This window comes from Lolium rigidum, chromosome 3 (assembly GCF_022539505.1).
Source record: "Lolium rigidum isolate FL_2022 chromosome 3, APGP_CSIRO_Lrig_0.1, whole genome shotgun sequence".
NCBI classification, from domain to species: Eukaryota; Viridiplantae; Streptophyta; class Magnoliopsida; order Poales; family Poaceae; genus Lolium; species Lolium rigidum.
This window is the reverse complement of record NC_061510.1, coordinates 329,207,810-329,215,008: the sequence shown is the minus strand read 5'-3', so window position 1 is coordinate 329,215,008 and position 7,199 is coordinate 329,207,810.

Sequence of the window (7,199 nt, the reverse complement as noted above, 5' to 3'; positions counted from 1 at the left end):
CTAAGTTTGCCAAAACCAAATAGATTAACTCAATGCTCCCAAAGTGGTACCAATACTAAAATCAAAATCAATCATATAATAGAAATTGCAAACTAGAATAAGGTGTGCAATATGTAAATGATAAGACTTCTCATTAATATTCCATAACGATAACTCACACCAAGGGATACATAGACAAACTAAAGGAGAGATACTTCCACACTGCAACCCATCTCATACGATAACTTCCCTACTCATGATATGACACTACTTGATAGTAAAAGGTAAAAGGTAATGATGATGTGATACCGCGGCACTCCCCCAAGCTTGGAACAAACCAAGGGGATGCCAATACCGATGATGGATTACTCCTTTGGTGATGGTGGTGATGAATTCCTCATGCGCTTCTTACAGATCTCCTTCAGCTTCAGCTTCTCAGCTTGGCAAATCTGCACTAAGTCTCGAAGAGATTCATTGTTATCCGAAGTCGGTGATGGCGAACCTGTGACGGGCATCAAGTAATATCCCAGCATTCTACGGAGTCGGTAATTCTCCTCCCTGAGTATCTCCACTTCTCTTCTTAGAGCCCGGTATTGACCGCAAAACTCATCGGTAGTCCGCAGAGCTTCTTCCAGCGCAGGGAAAGAGTCGAGGCCGAGAGCAGGGGGTAAGGGTCCCTGCAAGTTATGAGAGAAAGAACGACGAGTATCAACAGATCCCACCAAGACTTGCTTGCTCCCAACGGCTTGCTGCTCTTGTCTTGATGGCACCCTCTTCACTTCTTCCTTCGAAGGCCCTTTGCCCTTGTTGTCGAAGGCCATGGTGCCTCTAAACTGAAAACAGATCCTGGCAGAAACAGCTCGAAACAAAACACGTCGAGAAAACGATATACGGACCTCCAGGGGTCCGGTGGATTTTATAATAAAAATTTTCAGAACAAACGGAAAGTACCAGATCGAACCAGAGTCGGAAAGGGGCGACGAGGCGGCCAGACCATAGGTCGGCGCGGGCCCAGGTCAGGCCGCGCCGGCCTGTGGTGGCACGCCCTCGTGCGTCCTTTCCACTCCGTTTCGAACTCGTAATTTTTCATATTTTCCAAAAACAGCAAAAATAATGTTCGGAAAGTAAATCGCGAACTTTTCATTACCAGTACTGTTACCTATTCAAAGTCGAGTTCTGGCGGACTCGTCAATTTGTCCTTTGATGAAAGCTTCCGGTGTTTCCACTCGAATAATATCAACATCAACATTATAAGAATCACCCGGGATATAATGCTTGAGTCTTTGTCCATTCACCACTTGCGTAGCATTGCCTTGGAGAGAGCTAATTTTGATTGCTCCTGAGCGATACACTTCCTCGACAACATATGGTCCTTCCCATTTCGAGAGTAATTTCCCGCAAAGAATCCGAGACGAGACCGATACAATAGGACTTTATCCCCAATATTAAACTCTCTTTTGATGATCCTTCTATCATGCCATTTTTTAACTTTTTCTTTAAAGAGTTTAGCATTTTCATAAGCTTCACTTCTCCATTCATCTAGAGAACTTAATTGTAGCAACCTCTTATCACCGGCAAGTTTAGGATCTTTATTTAATTCTCTAACAGCCCGATAAGCTTTGTGTTCTAGTTCTAAAGGTAAATGACAAGCTTTTCCGTAAACCATTTTATAAGGTGACATTCCCATGGGGTTTTTATAAGCAGTTCTATAAGCCCATAGTGCATCTTTCAATTTACTAGCCCAATTCTTTCTAGATTTATTAACGGTTTTCTGCAAGATAGATTTAATTTCTCTATTTGATAATTCTACTTGACCACTACTTTGAGGGTGATAAGCGGAAGCAATTCTATGATTAATACCATACTTAGCAAGAGTTTTTCTAAAACCTCCATGAATAAAATGAGAACCTCCATCAGTCATAATATATCTAGGTACTCCAAATCTAGGAAAAATAACATCTAAAAGCATTTTTAAAGAGGTCTCACCATCAGCACTTTTTGTAGGTATGGCTTCCACCCATTTAGTAACATAATCAACAGCAACAAGTATATGAGTGTTACCTTTTGAAGAGGGAAAAGGTCCCATGAAGTCAAATCCCCAACAATCAAACGGTTCAATAACAAGAGTATAATTCATAGGCATTTCATTGCGTCCGGAGATATTACCAACCCTTTGACATTCATCACAAGATAAAATAAACTTCCTTGCATCTTTGAAGAGAGTTGGCCAATAAAAACCTGATTGTAGAACCTTTTGCGCGGTTCTATCTCCGGCATGATGTCCTCCATAAGCACCGCCATGACATTTACTCAATATCTCTTGTTGTTCATATTCGGGAACACACCTTCGCATAATACCATCCACTCCTTCTTTATATAAGTGTGGGTCATCCCAGAAATAATGCCTCAAGTCATAAAAGAATTTCCTCCTCTGCTGAGCTGAAAAGGTTGGAGGCAAGTACTTGGAAACAATAAAGTTAGCATAATCCGCATACCAAGGACTGTCTCGCGAACTCACCTTTATTACAGCCAATTGTTCGTTTGGAAAACTATCATTAACAGGAACAGGATCATGAGCAATATTTTCCAATCTTTAACATCCCTTGGATAGGGCATCTTCTCAATAGCTTCAACTTTAGCTCTATCAACTTCGATACCTCTCTCGGAAATTTTATGTCCCAATACAATTCCTTCATTAACCATAAAGTGGCATTTCTCCCAATTAAGAACAAGGTTAGTTTCTTCACATCTCTGCAAAACTTTATCAAGATTTCGCAAGCAACTATCAAAAGAATTCCCATAGACAGAAAAATCATCCATGAATACTTCCACAATACTCTCACAAAAGCCATGAAAAATAGCGGACATGCATCTTTGAAAAGTAGCAGGAGCATTACATAAACCAAAAGGCATACGCCTATAAGCATAAGTTCCATAGGGACAAGTAAAAGTGGTTTTCTCTTGATCTTTAGCTTTAACAGCAATTTGTGAAAACCCAGAATAACCATCAAGAAAGCAAAAATGCGTATTTTTAGATAACCTTTCTAGCATTTGATCAATAAATGGTAAAGGGTAATGATCTTTCTTAGTAACTTTATTAACTTTTCGATAATCAATGCACATTCTATACCCTACAACTACTCTTTGAGGTATGAGCTCATCATTATCATTAGGCACAACGAGTCATTCCTCCTTTCTTAGGAACGCAATGCACAGGACTAACCCATCTACTATCAGCAATAGGATATATAATACCAGCTTCAAGAAGTCGTAATACCTCATTTCTTACCACATCCTTCATCTTGGGAATTAGACGACGCCGAGGTTCAACAACGAGCTTCGCATCATCTTCCATATTAATGGCGTGTTGGCAAATAGAGGGAGAAATCCCCTTCAAGTCATCAAGAGTATAGCCAATAGCACCTCGGTGTTTCTTCAATATTTGCAATAATCTTTCTTCTTCAAACTCTGTAAGCTTAGAACTAATAATAACAGGATATATTTTCTTATCATCAATATGAGCATATTTAAGATTATCAGGCAAAGGCTTTAAATCAAAAACAGGATCTTCCTTTGGTGGCGGTGTTGTACCCAAGTCTTCCACCGGTAAATCATGCTTGAGAATAGGTTGGCGAAGAAAAATCTCCTCAAGCTCATCTCTTTCTTTCCTAAAAGCTTCACTCTCGCTATCCTCCAAATGTTGCCGCAAAGGATTATTAGGAACAAGAACAATAGATGCACACTTGCTCCATTTTAAAATCATTACTAGGCAAATCAGCTTTATAAGGAGTTTTAGTAAATTTAGAGAAGTTAAACTCATAAGATTCACCAGCAAATTTAGTCAAAATTTTCTCTTTCTTGCAATCTATAATAGCTCCACAAGTATTTAGAAAAGGTCTACCAAAAATGATAGGACAATAATCACTAGCGAGCAGAACCAAGTACCAAAAAGTCAGCAGGATATTTAATCTTACCACATAGAACTTCCACATCTCGAACAATACCAATTGGAGAAATAGTTTCTCTATTAGCCAGCTGAATAACCACATCAATATCTTCAAGTTCACAAGAATCAATTTCGTGCATAATCTCCGTGTAAAGCTCATAAGGTATAGCACTAACACTTGCACCAATATCACATAAACCATAATAGCAATGATCACCAATTCTAACGAGATAGCATAGGAACACTAGCTTGTTTGGGTTTATTAGGATGTGAAACAATATTAGAAGCATCTTCACAGAAAATAATATGACCATCCTCCACATTTTCGAGTCACAAGATCTTTAACAATTGCAACAACGAGGTTCAACTTTTATTTGTTCTTCGGGTTCTCTAGGTTTCTTTTCACTTTTATGAACCACACTATTTATAACGAGTACTCTTTCATTTTAGCGGGAAAAGGAGTTTTTTCAATATAAGCTTCAGGAATAACACGATCAGCGAGTTTCAACTACAACACATTTATTAATAGATGAATCAATTTTATCTTTATACGGCTCATGATACTTATCAAAATTCTTCTTAGGCAATTCATAATGAGAGGCAAAAGCTTTATAAAGGTTTGCAGCAACTTGAGAATCAAGACCATATGTAGCACTCATATTACGAAATGTATCGGTATCCATAAAAGCTTCAATGCATTTATAATCATAAATTATACCTGACTCTCTGTCTTTGTCGTTCTCCCAACCTTCGGTATTTTCTTGGATCCGATCAAGAAGGTCCCTTTTAAACTCTTCTTTGTTGCGTGTAAATGATCCAGAACAAGAAGTATCCAGCAAGGTCTTGTCTTGAAAAGAAAGTCTTGCATAGAAATTATCAATAATAACATTACCAGGAAGCTCATGAATGGGGCATTTGAGCATTAAAGACTTCAATCTCCCCCAAGCTTGGGCAATACTCTCTCCATCATGAGGCCAGAAATTATATATGCGGTTCCTATCTTTGTGAATTTCACTTGGAGGATAAAATTTGGAATAGAATAAAGGCACAATGTCCTCCCAATCAAGAGAATCACCATTCTTCAGCAATTTATACCAATGCGCCGCTTTACCAGACAGAGATATAGAGAATAGTTTCTTCCTAACTTCATTCATAGCAATACGTGCACATTTGAATAACCCGCATAATTCATGCAAAAACAGTAAATGATCACCAGGATGGACAGTTCCATCCCCTTCATAGCGGTTATCCATAACATGTTCAATAATTTTCGTAGGTATTTTATATGGTATTACTTCCTCACCTGGCGCCTCATCCACTACCGTTGCAGTAGTAGTAGATTTCACAAATAGAAATTGAAGAGAAGATCTCTCCATAATGACTTATAGCAGCAGGCAGAAATAAAATCAGCACAAACAGTAAAAGGTTTTCTTACCAATTCCGCTTACCAATAGCGCTTCACTCCCCGGCAACGGCGCCAGAAAATAGTCTTGATGACCCACAAGTATAGGGGGTGTATCGTAGTATCTTCGATAAGTAAGAATGTCGATCCCAACGAGGAGCAAAAGGTGTTGACAAGCAGTTTTGATGAAGGATTCACTGTAAATGCTCACAGACAAGTATTCGGGGGGTTTTGATGTAACGGATGAATAAAGTACGAGTAAGTAAAATGCGAGAGAAATAATTGCAGCGAGTGGCCCAATCCTTTTTAGCACAAAGGACAAGCCGGTTTGTTTACTTATAATGACCAAACGTTCTCGAGGACACACGGGATTTTAGTCTAGTGCTTTCGCTACATACGGTTGATTAATCTTCATTGTTTTGATAAGTGTTGTGTGGGTGAACCTATGCTAATGTACCGCCCTTCCTAGGACTAATACATATTTGTGATTATACCCCTTGCAAGCATCCGCAACTACAAGAAAGTAATTAAGATAAATCTAACCACAGCCTTAAACTCTGAGATCCTGCGATCCCTCCTGCATCGATATACCAACGGGGGTTTAGGTTTCTGTCACTCCGGCAACCCCGCAATTGGCAAACGAGTACAAGATGCATTCCCCTAGGCCCATAAATGGTGAAGTGTCGTGTAGTCGACGTTCACACGACACCACTAGAAGAATAACACCACAACTTAAATATCATAACATTGAATATTACTCAACCATAGTTCACTACTAACAATTAGACTTCACCCATGTCCTCAAGAACTAAACGAACTACTCACGAGACATCATATGGAACATGATCAGAGGTGATATGATGATGAATAACAATCTGAACATAGACCTTGGTTCAATGGTTTCACTCAATAGCATTAACAACAAGTAGAAATCGAGTATCGGGAGAGTTTCCCCTATCAAACAATCAAGATCAAACCCAAATTGCTACAGCGGTGACGATGTCCAGCGGTGCGAGATGGCGGTGATGATGGTGGAGATGATGATGATGGTGATGGAGATGATGTCCAGCTCGATGGCGGTGACGATGGCGTCGATTTCCCCCTCCGGGAGGGAATTTCCCGGCGGATTCCTGCCCGCCGGAGAGCTCTTTTCTCTCTGGTGTTCTCCGCCCCGCAGAGGCGGCTGTAACCCTTCGTGAGGATTCCTCTGTGGCTTCGGTCTTCGGGACGAAGGGTTTCGCGAAGAAAAGGAGGCGAAAGAGGCCGAGGGGGCTCCACACCACATGGTGGCGCGGCCAGGCCATGGGCCGCGCCACCCTATGGTGTGGGCCCACCCGGGTCCAGCTGGCTCCCCTTCCGGCTTCCTCCGTCATCTGGAAAAATAGGATTTTCCGTAAAACTTCCTTCCACAGTTGATCTTCCGAAATATTGCATCTCGACGGTGCTTTTTCCAGCGAGAATCCCGGCTCCGGTGCTCGATCTCCAAATAATCATGAAACATGCAAAATAGATGAAATAACATAAGTATTGTGTCCCAATATGAAATATATCAATGAATAACAGCAAATTATGATATAAAATAGTGATGCAAATTGGACGTATCAGAAGCCCAAATGGAAAGCATGAAAAAGATGATTGCCGAGCTTTTGGCTCCGGCCCTTCCCAAGGCTCCTAGTGTAGAGGTAAAAGACACGGGTGCGTTAGATGAGGGAGAGGCTTCGGACTTACCCTCATCTACCAAACCCGTGGAAGGTGATAACTTAAACACTATCACATCTCCTAGGGGAACTAGTGGAGGTGAAAGCTACAATCGAGTAGCTCCACCTTTCCTATCTCCCGATATACCTGGTTCCCCATCCCCATTTGAACATT